The sequence below is a fragment of the Uranotaenia lowii genome, chromosome 1, assembly GCF_029784155.1.
Source record: "Uranotaenia lowii strain MFRU-FL chromosome 1, ASM2978415v1, whole genome shotgun sequence".
NCBI lineage: Eukaryota > Metazoa > Arthropoda > Insecta > Diptera > Culicidae > Uranotaenia > Uranotaenia lowii.
The window spans coordinates 10,486,075-10,506,854 of NC_073691.1; the positions used below are offsets into that span (position 1 = coordinate 10,486,075).

At 34.6% G+C, this 20,780-nt stretch overlaps 1 protein-coding gene across 3 annotated transcripts in view; it reads left to right on the plus strand.

Moving 5' to 3' along the window:
• LOC129739724 (ras-related protein Rab-27A) overlaps nt 1-20,780 on the plus strand; it is a 75,466-nt gene that overhangs the window by 49,210 nt on the left and 5,476 nt on the right. The window contains exon 1 of one of the 3 annotated variants that reach the window (XM_055731230.1): nt 11,722-11,740. The exons of the other annotated variants lie outside the window; for them this stretch is intronic. The gene's annotated coding sequence lies outside the window, so the exon portion shown is untranslated. Of the gene's footprint in view, nt 1-11,721; nt 11,741-20,780 lie in introns of those variants that run through there. 3 annotated transcript variants of the gene reach the window in all.

Consider the following 20,780-nt stretch of genomic DNA (forward strand, 5'->3'; position numbering starts at 1 on the left):
CTTTTTTCCGGAACCTTGAGTAAGAATGAGAAATTAGCAAAATTTTGCCGCTTTTAGGGAGCAGGTAAAGGTTTTTTTTGTGTGAGTGCTAACAACCGGAACCGGGGAAATTGGATCATCACTTGATGCAAAATGAGATAAATGGTACTAAAGGGTAAGGTGCAACAAGTCCTGCTGATATCCTTTAATTTTAACCTTAAAGTCAACTGTTGTGGATTGATGATATCTAGACAACGATTAAGCATTTTGGTTTTTTTCAGAAGAAATTAATCTAAACAAAATGAGCCAGATTCCTTGATTAAATTACGAAATCAAAACCTATAATCTAAGTCCCAAAAACTCATCAATCGTTGATGATTTCTCATTTCCTGTTCCAGCTTAAAAATTCTGTGAAAAGAAAAACTCCGAGGACAATGATTTCCGATTTGGTGGATGCTCAACTACTTTTGCCGGTTGGTTGCACGAATGTTTGACTACATTTTGCTTCATTTGCCCATTAGTGAGCTTTTACCGTTTTTCCCTCGTTTAAGCCACCGGGAGCCATCCGTTGTAGGGTGGTTCCATTAAACTTTTTTTCTGTTATTCCGACAGTCGTGTTAAAAATTTCAACTCATACGAACCGATTTATGTGACAATTCCAGCGTGTGTTGGAAAACCCTGTTACCAGGATGAATGTACCCATTATTTTTCCCGGGATGGCTGGCCTCCAGAATCGTTAAACGGAAACCCATCATCATGGTTCTTGTTTTACCTTTCCTCCCCTCTTTCACAACTCTTCTACTTTCTGAACCCTTACTCAGTCAATAAACGCCATCCGGGAACGGGCGGACGAACGATGCATTTCTCTGCCATAAAAGAAGGAAATATTTTATATGGGAATGATTCAGCCATTTTTTCTGAATTGATCTTCAACATTTCCAACAATTTTTATCTGTGTTTTTTTTTAATTTAACTTCAGGTATTTGAAAAATCATTGCAAAGTACTTCGTTTTATCTAGAGAGATTTCAATTTCGAAATGAAACGAGGTAGTTGGATTAATTCGGTTTTGAAAGCTGGAAGCACTACTTGGTAGGGTGAAAAAGAACAGTTTGACATTCAGATTCAAAAACCAGAATCAAATCTACATCAATGGAATAGGTTTTTGATTCTTATCTTCAGAGTTTACTTTGGAACTTTAATGAAAACCTGATTTAAGATTTTCTGATTGAAACCCACAAATAAGGAATGAATTAAAAATCTTTATATATTCAAAATTCAGATAGAATTATATTTCTGATGTTAGCTCATTGATCAAAAGTTTTTTCCCATAAATTGTTTATCTTAAACAAGGTTCCCAAAAAAAACAAAATTTTTGATTATAATATCTTTTCTGTCATATTTTCCAAAAAATCTGTAATGATTTTCTGTGATATTTACTTTCTTCATTTTACTTAGGAAAAATTATTTAACAGTAACATTATTTAATTTTTACAATTTGAATTAAGGAATTCTAGATCAACATTCACCTAATAATCATATTTTTTTTTTAAATTTAAAGAAAAATGCAAAAATCTGTGAAATCTATTAATGTATCGAGAATATTGTGAACTGTAACGAAAATTTGCTCAAAGTTCTGTGAAATTATAGTATTTCTGTGATTTCAGAAACCTCAATCTTAACTCTTAAAATCAAACTCATATTACAAAAATAAGGTTAGGTTTTTGAACTCTGATTTCATGAGTATTTTTATGTTTTTCACTATTTTTTCGCCATTTTCTGTTGGCTCGAATATTTTTCTTAAATTTTCTGTTTTCTGACATTCTTACTATCGGAATTTTTGATTATCTGACTTTTATGTATCCAAAAGAAGCAGGCGTTGTCTCGATGACACCGCACGTGTTTTTTTCGGGTCTGTGAATTCGTTTTTATTAAATTGATTTTTGTAATAGTGATTAATTGATGAATTGTTCGAAAAAGTTTTCAACGAGTAGCCGGAAGTCAACTGGAACATTGATCACTGGAAGTGATTGATTCGGGCTTGCAGAGGATTGTTTCATAACATACCTACTGCAATTTACTTTGAGCAAGTGGTTTGAATCGTTTTTTTTTTCTTTGCGGACAGAAGTGCAATCTCACAAGCTTTAACGGGAAAGAGGAGGTTTGTACTCAAAATGTAGGGTTTTTATTGCACTCTAGAGGAAACATAATAAAAAAAATTATTCCGATGTTGTTTTGATGAATTTTCAAACATTTCGTCGAGTACCACTCATTATAGTTTGGACACCCTATACGCTGACCTTAGCGGCCATTTTGTTCCACCATCTCTTCATCTCGGTTGCATCCTACCATGTTCTTCATCTTCTGCTTGACAATTGCCTAAAATTTTTCGATTGGGCGGAATTGAGGGCAGTTGGGTGGGTTGATGTCCATTTCGACAAAATCCACCCGTTGACCCGATACCACTGTAGTACCTCTTTGCTGTAGTGGCAGCTTGCCAAATCTGGTGAAAACTTTACTGGTCCTTTGTGAGATCTAATGTACGGAAAAAAACGTTTTTCATGCACTCCTCCTTGTACATTTCGGAATCCATGGTATCTTTTTCTCCTCAAGGTACGCCAGCGTCTTCTTGGCGTAATGGGAAGACGCCTTGTCCGGCCAGAAGACGTACTTCCCATCCGCGTGATGCTCGTTCAGGAATGGCAGCAGGATTTTATCGAGGCACTCTTCTTGATAGATTTGTTGATTGATTGCCAGCCCGCTCGGCTTAAACCAAGGCTTTGAAATGCCCCGGTCGGAAATGGCGATGTACAACATAACCTTTTTTTAAACTTGTGCTTGAACTTGTAATTCACTTCAGGCAGTGTGGATGACTTGTCGCTGGAGTAGTAATTATCATTTCCTGGAATATGCGTTTTGGACAGCGGAAAATAGCTTTCGTCATCCAGAACGAATGACGTCCCGCGGTATTTTTTGGTCATCCACCGACACTGTGATTTAACCGTCTCAATCTGCTCCTCCGTGTACTCCGGCGACCTCGTCTTCTTCCTGCAGACGATTCCTTCTATCTTGAGGGGACGATGGATCAATACGTGGAGCAGCCATATTTCCGACCGGCGTCACGCAGGCTGGTTGCGTCCTTGTTGTCAAACAGCTTCTTTAACGATGTCTTCCTCTGCTTCGTCATTATCGTCACCGAACGACCACTTCCGACCTTCCGCTCAACGTTCAGGGAACCCAGGATACGATATACCGTACTGACAGGTACATTTTCTTCCTTAAAATGTGCCACCGTGAACTTTTTTCCTTGCTGGAAATGCGTTTCGTAGAACCGTACAATGCGTTCGCGGAGCACGTGCTGTTTCGACGCCATCTTTGCTTTGACTATATTCAAACTAGCAAAACCAAACACGCCTACTGTTTCTAGGGAGCCCAAAGAGCAATTTTCTTGGAGAAAGAAAATTTTACGCTCTTTATTTGAGTTACTGAAAGGTATTGAAAACATTCTCATTTTTTATTTAACACCCGTTATTTTCCATCAATTCCATCATGACGGACCATCAGATTTGACGAGGCGCATTTATTTTGAGATACTATTCCATACACAGTTTACATAAAATCTTGACTGGCAGTAGATGCTCATAATATGGTTAAAACATTGGTGTTTTGGCTATTAATTTTACCAGATCATATCTCAATAATGCAATTATCATTCATCAATCATTATGGTTGCTGGAAAAAATAAAAAAAACTCCAAGAACTCACAGAATCGAAAAAAAAAAACAAAAATTGCTAACGTGTTTAGTCATAGCTTTTTAAAAGCTTTGGTGACCAACATTGATGATCAACAATGATTGGTCATGATGACGTTTCTTGGATAGGGCCTGATTTTGGCTTTATTAGGGTCCAGGTGATGTTATAGAATGCACTTTAGCTTTTTATGAAGATTAATGCTATAGTCCAAACGATATTTTGCTGACCATAATAAAGCAAAAATTGTTGATTGGGATGCGCATATTGAATTTTAATTATCGTGCGTACAGAATCTGTAAACACAACTTTTCATGGTTCCTCTTTCTTATTCATTTGGGAATCGAAAATTCAACAAATTGAAGCTTTTGGCAAAGTTGTAAATGATCAGATATTGGAATAAGAGACAGGTTTTGAATGCCCATATCACGCAGGTTAAATGCCTTTATCAAGAAAAATCAGATAAGTCTTATATTTTTTTTAACTTTTTATCATTTAAACATTAAATCTACGCCCTAATCACAATCTTAGAGTGAAAATTGAAGAGCTTAACACTCATCCGATAAAAATACGACCGAAACAAAATATTACCATGAAATAAGGCCATATGACATCTCTAACTATGTTTATTGCAAAAGAACTAGTGAAAACTAAAATTTCGACAAAATTTCAGCCTTGACCTATGGTTAACATCCGTTTCTATCATTTTCAATTAAATAATATCAAATATTGCAAGTGTAAATGAAATATAACTAAAATAAAAAATATGCGCATTTAGCACGCCGTTTTCGGCAATCGGCTATTTTGACTAACTTTACTATAAAATTATTTTCGCAAAAACTGTAAGAGATTTTGACAGAAAAATTGCACTAACTTATATAAAACAGATGTTCGGTCATGTGCTTATAATTTTTAGACTACTATCTATTGGAATATGGGAGAAAATGAGTACTTTCCTTAATATGCGCATATAGCCCGCCTCTCCCCTACCTCGAAATTATCGCAGATTATGCTTCAGAATACTGAGTGGATTTGGGGTCATTTTTTAATTTCTCAAACCCTGTGGTCTAAAATGCTTTCTTTTGGTTCAAAACTCATCCATGATTTTTTGCCGAATTTTCAAGTAACGTTTCCTTACTCATTTACATTTGAACTTTTATGTTTGTATGGGAAAATTGAATATTTTGTACTTAAAAATCAGCATCATTTTTTATTCTTCTGTGGAACCGAGCCGGCTTATGGTTTTTTATGCCAATTTATATATTATGTAAAGAAAATTTTTCGCTGAACAACTTTGTCGAAGACTTTGTATATTATTAGACAAAAAAGTTATTAGCTGTTTTACAGGGGTATGTCTTTTGGCATTGATAAACAATAAATTCAGTTGACATCACTGCTAGGTGCCTAGCGAGGTATTGCATGACAACTTTTCATGCAATTTTTTGCGAGGAACAAGCGGTGATGTCAATTGAATTTATTGTTTATCAATACCAAATGCTGGTTTCCAGCAATCTGGATTGCTGATTTTACAGTAATTAAAATTTGGTCTCCAGCAAATAAAATTGCTGTTTAAGGATACGTCTCAGGACATTAAATTAGTTTTTGAAAGCTGGCATGTTTATCCAAATTCCTCAGATTATTTTTTTGAACAATTCCATCAAATTAATAAAAACTTTGGCTTAACTTTTTTAATGAATCATTCCATCAGTCGGGCTTAAACACAAAAACGTATGCTAGGGGAGCTCGTGCCGACTTTCTGACTCTGACGCTGACTCTCTGTCTCTCTCTCTCACTTCCGATCGGCAGCGGTTGTTCGCTAATTAAATTTTAAACTCATTCCAGTGGAAATTGATGTTTTTGTTTGTTGTCATCGTTGTCGTCGTTTTTTTCTGCTCCTTTTTCTACCCACCTGTTACTTTGCTGCACGCTGCAACGCATTAATTGGATATTTTTATCATCAATCGAATTATTGTTAGCCAGCGGCCAGCACTAGCACCTCCTACACATAAGTCGCTCGTTTATTTTCATTATAGTTCAATTGGGATCATAAGTCGGAAGCTTAAGCACCCTTGTCTGTCGTCCATTTGATTGTTCAATCGCGTAAACTTCCCGTGAAACAATTGTTTATGGAAAGAGTTAGGGAAGTAAATCCGAACAAACACCCACTAAAAGTGACCCGGCAAAGATTTAATGAGGCTAAAGAATGCTAATTGAGGGAACGATTTTTCAAACCAGCCAGGAAAATCCAGCTCCTTAAAGCATTCGGGGTAGCAAAATTTCCACCCGAGTGCTACTGAATAATTCACTCGAGCTAAACTCGCGAACGAAAATCAGTGTTTTTCTGACGGCGCGGCGACGCCCTTTTGATGACGCTTTCAAAATCAATCCCCGGACCCGATTTCCGGTGGCAAACTCCCTGCCATCGCTCTAACTAGGATAGATTTCTTCAAGAAGGTCCAAGGGAAATTATTTTTCTTTCAAAGCACAAAGTTTAAAGTTTAATTTTATAGGAAAATTGACTAACAGATATTGTTAATTGATCAACAAAACACGTTCCGTATAATTGGGCCCATTGAAAAGGTGTTCCAGTAGGGATTGAAATTCACCCAAAACTTCACCCTTCCTTTTTCAGCTTTATTAAGACAGAACAACTTCAACATTAAAGTGTTCAAACCGTGAAGGGAAAAAGACAAGTGTTCCGAAGAGTGGATAAAAATCAGCTCATCCAGTGCCGTTTTTTTGTCGCTCAAACTAATTAGGATGAAGATGAAAGATGGAAACAAACTCTCAAATATTTGATTTGCTTCGTTAATGGGCGCTGATATTAAAATTCAATCAACCAATACATCCTTTTTTACATTGAAAATAAGAGCGAAGATTATGACATTTTTGACCAAATTCTGATACAACTTTCACACAGTTATTATAAATTTCTAGAAAAAATAAAACAGCTTTGATTATTTTGTTACATTTTGTTAATTTCCAAATATTTACTAAGCTTTACTTTTATTTAAACTTAAAATTTTTTTCAGAATTTTTCAAAATTTTACAGTAATTTACAGAAATTCATAGAATTTTTGAAGAAATTTATAGAATTTAACAGAATTTTACAGAATTATATCGAATTTTACAGAATTTTACAAAATTTTACAGAATTTTGCAGAATTTAACACAATTTTACAAAATTTTACAGAATCCTACGAAATTCTACAGAATTTTACAGAACTTTACAGAATTTGACAGAATTTCACAGAATTTTACAAATTTTAACGAATTCTTATAATTTTTTTAATTTCTACAAATGCTTATGAATTTTTAATTTTTCAGAAAATTTTAAAAAGCTTTACAAAATTTTACATATTTTCTCAAACTATTAAAATAAAAAATACAAAATTTTTCAAAACAACAGAGTGTTTTTTTTAAAGACGTACACCGTCTTAACCGATTTAGGCTTTACAGACTGAATAATAGTGGACAACTTAAGATTGACATTTAACACCAAATACCGGATAGGAATTGATCCCATGCCAGCAGCGATCACCGTCTCACCTTGCTAAATACTTCGACACTAAGACGTATATGGCGTTTATAAATGTTACAGAATTTTTCAGAAATGTACAAAATTTTACAGAAATTTTCAGAATTTTACAGAATTTTACAGAATTTTACAGAATTTTACAGAACTTTACAGAATTTTTCAGAATTGTACAGAATTTTTTTTAGAATTTTACAGAATTTTACAGAATTTTGCAGAATTTATCAGAATTTATCAGAATTTAACAGAATTTAACAGAATTCAACAGAATTTTACAGAATTTAACAAAATTTAACAGAATTTTACAGAATTTAACAGAATTTAACAGAATTTAACAGAATTTTACAGAATTTAACAGAATTTTACAGAACTTTAAAGAACTCTGCAGAATTTTACAAAATTTCACAATTTGATAGAGTTTTACAGAATTCTACAAAAATTCATGGAATTTCACAAAATTTGACCGAGTTCTACAGAATAATACAGAATTTTACAGAAGTTAGCAGAATTTTTCAAAATTTAACAAAATGTTACAAATTTATAAAAAAATTACAAAATTAGACAACATTTTACGAAATTTTAAATAATCTCACAAAAATTTAAAAGATATTTAAAAATTTTACAGAATTTTAAATTTTTTTCTGAACTATACCGAACTTTACAGAATTTAACAAAAATTTATAGTAACTTACAGAATTTTAATGAATTTTCCAAAATTTTATAAAATTTAACTGAATTTTACAAAATTTAATAGAACTGTACAATTTTGACAAATTTGTCAATTTTGACAATGTGGACAATTTTGACAGTTTTGACAATTTTGACAATTTTGACAATTTTGACAACTTTGACAATTTTGACAATTTTGACAATTTTGACAATTTTGACAATTTTGACAATTTTGACAATTTTGACAATTTTGACAATTTTGACAATTTTGACAATTTTGACAATTTTGACAATTTTGACAATTTTGACAATTTTGACAATTTTGACAATTTTGACAATTTTGACAATTTTTACAACTTTGACAATTTTGACAATTTTGACAATTTTGACAATTTTGACAATTTTGACAATTTTGACAATTTTGACAATTTTGACAATTTTGACAATTTTGACAATTTTGACAATTTTGACAATTTTGACAATTTTGACAATTTTGACAATTTTGACAATTTTGACAATTTTGACAATTTTGACAATTTTGACAATTTTGACAATTTTGACAATTTTGACAATTTTGACAATTTTGACAATTTTGACAATTTTGACAATTTTGACAATTTTGACAATTTTGACAATTTTGACAATTTTGACAATTTTGACAATTTTGACAATTTTGACAATTTTGACAATTTTGACAATTTTGACAATTTTGACAATTTTGACAATTTTGACAATTTTGACAATTTTGACAATTTTGACAATTTTGACAATTTTGACAATTTTGACAATTTTGACAATTTTGACAATTTTGACAATTTTGACAATTTTGACAATTTTGACAATTTTGACAATTTTGACAATTTTGACAATTTTGACAATTTTGACAATTTTGACAATTTTGACAATTTTGACAATTTTGACAATTTTGACAATTTTGACAATTTTGACAATTTTGACAATTTTGACAATTTTGACAATTTTGACAATTATGACAATTTTGACAATTTTGACAATTTTGACAATTTTGACAATTTTGACAATTTTGACAATTTTGACAATTTTGACAATTTTGACAATTTTGACAATTTTGACAATTTTGACAATTTTGACAATTTTGACAATTTTGACAATTTTGACAATTTTGACAATTTTGACAATTTTGACAATTTTGAACATTTTGACAATTTTGAAATTTTGAAATTTTGACAATTTTGACAATTTTGACAATTTTGACAATTTTGACAATTTTGACAATTTTGACAATTTTGACAATTTTGACAATTTTGACAATTTTGACAATTTTGACAATTTTGACAATTTTGACAATTTTGACAATTTTGACAATTTTGACAATTTTGACAATTTTGACAATTTTGACAATTTTGACAATTTTGACAAATTTGACAATTTTGACAATTTTGACAATTTTGACAATTTTGACAATTTTGACAATTTTGACAATTTGACAGTTTAAACAATTTTGACAATTTTGACAGTTTTGACAATTTTGACAATGAATTTTGATTGTTTTGATTTGAGGTTAAGGAATTATTTTTCCAATCGTGGCTCCAGAGAGTTTGTGATTTGATTAGATTTTTCGCTGAATCAAAGTAATCGAAAGATTCCTTTTAATTCAACCACGGTACCGTGGTTGAATTAAAAGGAATCTTTCGATTACTTTGATTCAGTTGAATCATTCAACCAAGTAGGCTCTTACCACAAAAGAGTAGATTTTTCGGTTATTTTCTCTTGTCTTGATTTTAAGAGTTGTTTTCTTATTAACTTCAGACGTTTAATTTCGCAATCTAGGGGATGATTCGATTCGATTCGATTCACGCATACAGAAAACAGCACCAACAAGGGAACAATCATCCACCAGCCTCTCACTCTAACCATCCAGCATTATAACAAAATCAGAAAGCAAACATAATTTGATCTTGACTATGGGCATTGCAGCAGAATTGTCTTTTAAATGTGTTGTTTGCTTAAATACTGGGGAGGGACGTACGAATTCAAGGCAATTTAATAAAATACAGACAGACTCATTCAACGGGATTAGTCAACACCCATTAAAATTTGGATGCCGGAAAATTTTGGGAAGGAAATGTGAGCACCGACCCGAAAAAAATTAGTCTTTTCGCCACCATCACAAGTAGTTGATCTGAATTTTAAATTTCCTCAATCTTTTCAAATGAATCCCACAAAATAATCCAAGGTAAAAAAGTTGACGAACACTTATCTTGGATGTTAAATTAACTCAACAAAGTTGTTTGGATAAATTTTTCTTGAAAATGTAAGCTTTAAAACGGGAAACTTTGATCTGAAATCGCAAAAAACAAAATCTCAATTTGATGCCGTCAGTTGCCATAGAAATTTAAAACAAGCATTTCCTCAGAATAGCTTGGAAAGAGGCAAATCTCAACAACGACAACCTGTTCTGTTCCCGCCAAAAGGTGTTTAGGTATTTTCGTACCTTTTTAGAATGCTTGTAGGCAGACAGACAACGAACAACAATTGAAAACAGTTTCCAGCAACTCGAATAAACTGTAAAAAGAACTACTAACAACAACAAAAATCAACGCCAACTACCAAGAAAAGTTGCTCAACTCATCGCCAACTAGCAACAGAACAGTAGAACGAATCTCGTCCCGCCATCTAGTTGTCACTTCTGTTAGGGTAAAACAGAGAGATAGAAACAGCTTTGGTTCTAGGAACTGTTTTACGTTCAGCATCTGCCTGCTGGCGGGATTCTGTGTTTAAAAGCAAATCTATCCCTCCAAAACAAAGAACAAAAATGAACCCGACTGACAGGTGATGGCTGCTGACATCGAATGCAAAGCAACAATAGTCAAGCCAGAGAACAATAGGGAAGCAGAAGCAATGGCTGCTCCCGGCTGTGAAGGTCGACTTGGTTAGATTTTGACGGTTCTTGAAAATGCCGGGGTGGTTGATGAAAGGATCTTTCGACTGCCCCGGCTTGTTGTTGTTCTTTTGAAAGTGGGTAGTAGGAACACAAGGTAAACGTGTTGGGGGACTTGTTACAAGTCGCCCTTTTTGTTTAATGTTATTTCCGATTTGTTGTTCGTTTCGCACATTTAGATAAGTAAATGGTTTGGAAAGTTGGCACGTTTGAAATGTGTGGAAAACAACATGTGCAAAGATTGACTGTTTTCATTGAAATTTTAAAGAGCATTTATATTTTAAAATGCGTCAAATTAAAAAGAAATAATTTCTTTTTAATTTGACGCATTTTAAAATATAAATGCACTTTGAATTATTCTTTAACTCCTTGACGTGAATGCCATATACAATGTTAGAAGCAGTTCAGTACTGCAGAAATGTGTAATATCGTAAGGTTCAAAATAGTTCAATAAGGTTCAGTTCTGAAGCTTGGTTCGATGGAGAGATTAGGAGGAAGTAAGAAAGCTTGTTGGAACCTGTAGAATGCGGTTGGAGCCAGAATGTTTATATGTATCTCCGGGTGTAGCAACTTTGTCATAAAGAAGGAGTGGAGTATCAAAAGTTTCTCAATGTTTAAGGAGTTTAAACGGAGTGTCAGCTGATTAGATTTCATCAGGTACAAAAAAGTAGCAATCGAAAGCATAACTGTGCCAGCGGCTTTGGCATTGTGGTTACAGTTCAAATGATCTATTCCTATGTTCATAAAATCGAATCGCGGTCATTTATACATACTACACATTCTGTGATTTTGTATAGCTATAGCTTTTATAACTTAGGGAGATGTGCGTTTAGTGATCAGGGAAAAATATCCTTAAAAAACATGTAGTTTCATTGAGGTCATACATAAGGTAAGTATTCGAAAAAAATACAACACTTTGTTTTGTCAATAACTTTTGAATGAATGGATGTAAATTGATGAAATTTTCAATGTAATAATTTCATTTGCAAATTCCTCAAGTACTAGACATTACATTTTTCAATTTTTTCCTCCTTGTTTAGCTCCGGGAAAAACAGGCGAGACTTATCAACGATGAAATTTTGGTTAGAAACCTGCCAAGTGACCGCTAAAGAGTTCATTTGTCTGCATTACGAAATTTTTCAAAATATCTCCCCACAAGCAGTCCAAATATTTTTCGCGAGATTTGACCACCGTATTTTGTTTATTTTAGCGGTGGGCAACTTTTCTACCTTGTCGAAATAAGTCAGGCCTATTTATAAGACAGCTAGACGAACCAGTCAGAATTATTTGATTTTTTATCACTTGCTCTATTTATATTTTCGGAATGAGCTTGAAAAAACTCTCACATTCTTCTCACTTTATAAAATTAACAAACTCCACTTTTATTCAAATTTTAGATCACTATTTTGTCCTCTACGACTTATCAAACGATTTATCATGTGAACTTTTTTCGAATAGTTGATTTCGAGCTGTTTTTGGGACTCCCACGGAGACTTTTCAGGATTTTTTCTTGTTCCTGCTCAAAAAATTTTGTCTATCGTGAGTATTGGACGTTATCTCAAAACCCACTTGACAAATGGTCACCATTTTGAACACGTATACATTACATTACTAGGTAGCTTCACTGAAAATTTCATCAATTTCCATCCATGCAACGATTTCTCCACATTTGGTGGCAGCGTCCCCAATTTTCACATTCACAACAGAAAAATCTTTCAAATGAAAGGCCAAAGCATACTACTGTCAGTTTGCTTACGATGATTTCAGTTGAAATTCGTCGGTGTTTCGAATGATGATGACGTTAATGATTTTCAAAGTGATTGATTTTCAAATGAAAATCGAGATCTTCAATTTCAAACGAAAATGAAAATTGATATTTTTATGTGATTTTTTATCAAGTTTTTTTGTGATTATAAACTATTTTCAAAAGGAACTAAGCCAATAAGTCTACATTCATTCAATACTTATATTAATTTTTGATTTAAGTAAGAGTAATTAATTTTAAAGCAACAAAAAAATTTAGTATTAAAAAAAATTGAAAAATTTTGACAGCTTGATACTGTAAAAAACGTTCTAATAATTTCTATTTTTAGATTAATAATCTACTTATTTGAAGATTTTCAACAAGACATGAAAATGGAAGCGATGATTTTCAATCGAAAAAGTTTCTTTCATTTGACTTTTATGTTTTCTTTACTGACTTTCATAGCAACCTGAAATTTATAAGTATTCTTTTGACCTCGAAAAAAGTTATTCGATTGTGAACTTCCAAAGCAGTCTAGATTCAAATGATCGAATGAAAATTATAGACCATGTTTGGTGGTGTAGGGAACATAAGGAAATAACATAAAAATGAAAAGTAAAATAGTTTGAAAAAGTTGGAGCAAAAATCAATGAATATAGGTTCTGAAAGAATCGAGGAATAAATTTAAAGCAATTTAAAACAGTTAGAGCATCTGTATTCGTGGTCTATTCTTGGGTCTAATTTATACAAGAAATTAGATCCGATCCAATGAAAAAACTGGAAACTGCACTCGTGTTCCATTAACTGTCAAACGGTTTAGAACTGCGTCAAATTGGATCCAAATCTCATTAGTTTTGGATCAATCCTTATACCAGCTCTAAAAAAAGTTGAATTGAAACTGGTATAATGGATCACCAGTGCGGTTGTTCGGGTCGGAATTTGGGTCTAAACCGGCTGTTTGGAGCACGGATAAAGGTGCTCTTAGAATTATGATACAGGAAAATAATTTACTACATGTACCTTTTGAATTGAGAATAAATATGAGTATGAAGAAGGAAAAGATAACAATTGCTGACGTACAGTTAGCACGTGAAAAGGAAGTGGAATAGAGATAGAATGTAGTATATGAGAAAAAAAAGTTCTTAATTGTCATAGGAGGCTTGGGAAATAAAAGATCAGATTTAAGACGTTTGTTGACACGAAAAGTTGTGTTTTCAATAGTCGGAAGAAAACTCTTCAATTCATAGTTTAAATATTTAGGCAAATTCACTACAGGTGGTAACACTTCCTTTTCAAAATGTTGTACTTGCTTCTCCATTTTTCGTAAGCTGTCAATTCAGTTTTTGAAAGTGGCCATTTGTGTGATACGGCACTTTTTACCACCCGTCCTTAAATCACTGTGGTCAAAGCGTCAGTTGCTCCAGGTACGATACTGTGGCCTGAACGACAGAACTCACAGAACCCTTAGGCCTTACTAGTCTAGTATTCAGCTCCGACTTCATAGTGTTCCGTTGTGACTGAGGTCCTTACAACCGTATTAAATCCACCGGCATCGGAGTTCTGATCTCCATCTGATCCAGTTTTTCAGCCACTCCCATCGACAACTAATCATGGAACGATGAAGAACTAGTATGGATTCGCATTGACCAGGGTGCTCGGAAGCTCAACGTCGGGATTGTGTACCTACCCCCTGATCGTGCGAAAAGTGCGACCTTCGCCGAGTCGTTTTTCCGCGGCCTTTCTAGATTGTGTTCCTTCACCGTTGCTGAGGACGACATTCTCATTATCAGAGATTTTATCCTGTCTGGACTTAAATACCGTCCCTCCCAGAGCGGTTTTTGCTGATCCAACGAGATCTTCGTTTACGGTGCCCTCCAGTTCGATACTCGACTTAGCTCAGCACAGCAACTCTCCGACAAATAAGCAGCGTAGAGAATGAAAATGGTCGCTTGCCCGATTTCTATCGAGTGTCAGTAGTGCGAAAAACAATTAACTTATATTATGCTTTTCAGAACTTTTCAGCAGAACTTCAATTTGAAATTTTCAAATACAAAACACCGGATATTATCCGGACAAATTAGAGCAAAATGTATCCATTATTCGGACATAATCAGGAAAAGATAGAAGAAACTTGAACCTTTAAATTTTCGTCGAAGCACATCAAATTATGTTCAATGCTTCAAAAATTGTTCAATAATTTTGATGAAAATAATTATGAATTATTCGTTTTCGGATAAGAAATTAAAACAAATCATTACTCAATTTGATTTTTTGGTAAATTCAGTAAATTATGTGAATACATCCAGACAAAACCCGGACCGTTTTATTAAAATCCGGGTATCCGGGCTGATACGGACTCGCCTCGATATTTTCCTTGAATATTTGGGCACGCCCGGATAAAACCGGGAAATTTGGAATGCTATACGTTCTAAAAACCGTAGATGTTAATAAAATTTTGAAAACCATAAAAAAAAATATATTAAATTGATTGATAGACATAAGGAAAAATAGCTAAATTGAAAATCGTTATCATTGTTTTGAAGGTAAAGGTAAAATTGGATTCTTGATAAAAAAACATAAGAATAGCTTTATTTCAATATAGCTGAATGTCAGTTGGAACATCTGAGAAGTTTTTAATATTATTAAAAATAATCTTTTTCATTCCATTGAAGTAATTCAAAGGTTTTTTATTAAACAGTTGAGGAATGAAAATGTTATGACCAGTCATTTGATCAATTCACTAGCACCAATTTCAATTTACAGTTGAATTTATCTAAAATCTGAATGATTTCATGTCACCCTAACCTGATTCGCTTCAGTACCGCCATCTGATAAAATTAAAAAGGGTTTTAAATAAAAACAACAGATGGCAGATTTGTATCTCTCTAGCGGAAAACTACGCAGGAGGTGCTTAAAGAAATCCATTCAGTTCGGCCTTCAATTTTCTTAACAACACGTGTTCTATTTTCGCATGCTGTGATGCAAAAATAGCTCGATTTCTATCACATACGGCTGAAATAGAAACAGTGCTGTGAAAAAATACTACGTCTAAAGATCTTGAACACATTTTGGCAAGGAAAATTTTTCAAAATGTGCTACAAGTGTCGAAATTTCTATCACTTTTTCACAACACCAGTGAACTTGCTCTAAAGTTACACATTCCACATATGCTGACATATGCTGACTCCAAGCATCGCTCACTTAATTCACGTTCCCTTACATTGGGAGAGAGGCTTACATTCTTCCGGTCGACAAAAAAAGGTGACAGGAAGAATGTTAACAAGTATCGCGGTATTTCTGCCTTATGTGCGACTGCCAACCTTTTTGAGCTGGTTTTATAAGATCCATTTTTCTGGTATTGCAATTTTCATTGCTCTAACGAACAACATGGATTCATGCCTAAGCGCTTGACTACAAACCTGTTGAAGTTCACGTCTAGCGTAAAAGACAGTTTTGCTATGGGATCTCAAAACGATGTCATCTACATCGACCTGTCCACGACTTTCGGCAAGGTGAACCACAAAACAGCGTTCGCCAAACTAGATCGTATCGATATTTGCGGCTCTTTACTGGAATGGTTCCATAGCTACCTGAATCATTTCCTATCAATTCCCTTCCCTTTCTGGAGTGCCTCAAGGGAGCCACCTAGGACCCATAGTATTCCTGATCTATTTCAACGACGTGCTGTTGCTTCCCGATGGACCAAAACTAGCGTATGCCGATGACTTGAAATTGTGTTTTCCCCATCAACAGCCCCAAAGATTTTAACTTCTTGTAGAGCAAGTTTTTATTATTATTATTTTTTTTATTAAGGACCTTTTTGACATTCGGTCCCTAGAGCAAGTTTAACATCTTCGCCATCTGGCGTTATGTCAACTGCCTTCCCTTGAATCGTAACAATCGCACAGAGATTTCATTTTCTCGCTAAAGGCTCTCTCTATCGACAGATTATTATCCTGAACAAGACGCAGTTACCCGAGTTAAACATGTGAAAGACCTTGGTGTGATTCTGAATTTTCGGGGTCTGAATCAACGTAAATTCAATTCAAAATATTAATTTCAAATCCACACTTGCATAAAATAAAAATCGGGAATTTTAATTTATACTCATGACTGAAGTTTAGTTTAAAAATCCACGAAATAATTCGGAATATTGAATGAAAATTTAACAAAAAAAAAAAAAAGAGATCAACCGAGAAGTGTTTATTTTTCTTAATTTGTTTGACGAAATTTTTTAATAGTCTCATGGCTAAAAGTTAGAATTTAAAGGGAAAACATGAAACAAAGTTGAACTGGACTGGTCCTGCCATAAAAGTGCAAGTCACGAATGACGCATAATGTTAAAACGGCAAATCTATGCAAAAAAATATTTTAGAAAATAAAAAAAAATCATAATATTTTACCATATAAAATTTATTGAAACAGAATAAAGTAATGAATTAGTGGATCCACATGCAACGGAATTGAAACGGCCACCCAACCTCGGAACAAGAGCAAATATTTAGCTATCTTACTAGAGAAAGAGAAACTTTCCGCCCAGAATGTGTTCAAATTTGCTGACAGCTGCTGTGTTGTTATTAGCGAGCGAACGGACGATGACTACGTCCGGAAACCTATGTGTAGAAGGTCGATTGCCTTGCGGCGCTACGCGTATGGCCGTGTTGCCATCGCCATCGCCATCGAGCATCGGAAGGAAAGTTGGTTTAGCTCATATCCGTCTCATCCACGCCGCAAGGTGTTTAGAAATTTGAGCCACTTTATGAGCCGCACACCGCCCAATGTTCTAAGGATGGAACGAATCCGCGGGCGATATTTTCCAATAACCGTAATCTTACTATGGATAAACATGTAAACAGATGAGTCCGTTGACGGGATTATTCCCCGACTATCAAAGGCCCGGGTAAGCTTTTGCGTGTACCTATTAACTACACTCTAAAAGCGTTATTTTTTTAGGCAATGAATTTTGGAGAACCTTTTTCCATTTCGTGGCCTCCCCGCTAGCGTGGAGTATTTGAATATTTACATCTCTATCGTGATGACGTCGACGACAACGACGACGCTGTACCTACTTAGAAAAAGGAAACATCAACAAACATTTTTTTTTGAGAACTGTCAATATTTGGATTAGGATAAAATTTCTCCTTTCGTCTCGCAACTAGGTGGGAAATTGGCCATATGATATTACATAGTCTGATGGAAACTCAAATATAGGCGAAATAAGTTGGTTTTTGATTAATTTTAAATCAGCTTCCAACTGAAATTTTGCCTCAATAGACTCTTTTATTCACTAAAGCAACTAAACTGCTATTAATTACGAGAAACATCGTACTCTCTGGAGCCACTCTCATGTGATAAACACGTTATGGTTCATTCCGAGGCACATTTCATAAAAGGGAACGTGATAGGAAGATTCCTCCCTCTTGCTGGCTGCTGTTATACATTTCCATCGAATTCCAATGAATGTAATCAGCAGAGAAATCCGTCTTCAAAGAATTGGCCCTCTCATGAGCAGCATCATGAGAAGACAAAACGAATGCCATACGACACCGTTTCGTCATGTCTTTGGTTGGGCCTACCTACAGACTTCGATTCAACAGTCATGTTTTTTTGCCGTCCTACTTCTTCTGATTCACCGAAACTCGCAGGAAATCTACACAATGTGATATGTAGGATGGATGATTTATTTCTGTTCATGGGTCGTGACAAATAACACAGTCCCGCTTCTGGAAGCGTCGCACGGTAGTATCCCCGAATTACGGGACCAAAACCCTGCACCACCGGCAAAAGTTCTTTTTCAGGGAACGCACCCTGAATGAAATAGAATCCGAATACCTACGAATATGTAGCTCAGCTAGAGAATTCGCCTGAAAAAAGCATAGCATTGTCTGTTGAACCTTTCGAGGAGGTGATTTTATTTGTTTTCGAGCGAAATAGACATTCATTTGGTCACGGTTACATCAAAGTTTTCTGGGCTAAATGAACGGTTTCTTCCGGGTACCCTAAATGAGTTAACGTTTAAAAAAGTTGAGCTTCAAACTGTACGTTGAACGATAACTACAGGAAATCATTAAAAAATAACGAGAAGATCGTTTCCAGGAATCTCGAAAATATATTAGGTATCTTTTTTTCCATGGATTCGAATAAAATTTCAATTTACTTCAAATGACAAAAAAAAACATCATACATTAGCCAACGAAATCCGAAATCTGTAAAACATTTCTAAATGATGAAATTTATATTTTGAAACATGTAGATTACTACTATTTCGATGTTTTATGCATTTTTAAGTCGTTTGACATCTTGGAATTTTTTTAAGGAGTCATCATTAAACGAAACTAAATATTATGAAAATCTGTTGAATTTAAAGTTTAGGTTGTGGTTTTTTGCTCAGACTAATTTCGAAAATTTTGTCATTTTCTACAGAAATTTTGGAGAAAATTCTCACACTACCCTTATACTTCAAATATCTATAAAAATGTCGGCAACACTGTTGAGCATTCATTATTCATTTTTCTTTAACTTGCGTCGTTATAAAGGGCGAACACGAAATTATTGCGACACCGAAAATGTTTTGCCAATTTTCTTATAATTTTTAGAATCAAAGGCAAATTTTAGGGTAGTTTTATACATTTGATGCCCTTGATGCCCTCCATCAAAGTCTTTACAGTGTCATCCGGTACCAGTTTCTCAGATTTTTTTTTTCATTTTCTTAACATGTCCTTCTCGTCTTTGATTATCTTGTTGCTCTTCCGAAGTTCCGTGCCCAGTACTGCTCTACCGGGCGCAGCTCCGGACAGTTTGGCGGGTTCATGTCCTCTGGAACAAAATGGACAGAATTGGCCTCATACCACCCAAAACACATTTAGTATAGTGGAATGATGACAAATCTGGCCAAAATAGCGGAGCTTCGTCGTGCTGCAGCTGGATGAACGGCAAAAGGCGCTTCTCGAGGCACTCAGATTTGGCACAGTAAATGGCGAGATCTATTTACTGTGCCCTTTGTCACGAACGGCTCACTCCTCAGTCCGCAAGAGCAGATGGCCTGCCAAACGAGATATTTGGAGGTGAACTTTGACATTCTCTCCTTCTTGAATTTGTCGTCCACATCGAACTTGCTCTTCCTGATGAAAGCTTGAAATCGGCTTCTATATACGTTTCTTCATCCATCACACAAAAGCCATATTCTGTCAGCATCTTCTTGTAGAGCTTCCGTGCTCGAGTTTTAGCCGTCGATTGTTACCGCCCATCGTGGTTTGGGTAGTCCAGCTCTCTTCTTTGCATTCTAGACGTAGCTCTGCGACATGTTGATCTTTTTTTGGCAAATCACGGCTTGAGACGTTGGGATTTGCTTCAATCATCCGCTTCACCTTTCCCTCCGTTTTTATGTTCTCCGGTACCAGTTTTTTTCCTGCTCCTTTGCCGTGCTCCAACGTTAACGCTCCTGGAACCGCTTCAACACTCTGGGCCAATACTGTTGAGGGAGAATTGTGATACGTCTTTTGGTAGGACACCGTCAATTAGTTGTGTATCTTTATCTAAACGCTATTAATATTTCATTAGTAACATAGAGATTCAGTAATTTTACCCGACTTACAAATTTCGTAACCTCAATCTTTCTTATTCTCCTTCCAACAACTAAATCCAACACACTCACTCGTGCAACAATCAGGTAAGAATGTATAATTTAGGTAAATATCATTGTTTTAATTTAATTTTACTTACAAATAATATAATTTCTTGTCTATTCCAGATTCCAATTTTCAGATTCCAATGAACTCAATCGCGTGGACAATTTAATGCTTCCGTAGTTCCTGTTGACTTCGTGAATTCTACTCAACTGCTTTTAAGATTGTTTACTATCATCATCATTCGTTCCCAATCATCATCATAAAACTAAACACACTGAGAAAAGCTCCTATCAATTATCCGACAAAGAGAGATACAATTTCGAACTACCTGTTTTTAACTACTTTTGTTTAATAATTATTGAAAATTTTAGCTCAGCACGGAGTTGAATGTATCATCAGTGCTATCATCATACAGTAGGCCAAGCGTGATTCGCCCTTCAAGCGGAAATCGTTTCTTCTTACTATCCATTTCCACTATTCCATTTAAGTGCATCAAACCATTTACAAATTGTAAATACCATTCTTCGAAGAAATAAAAATCATCCGTAGTTAAAACA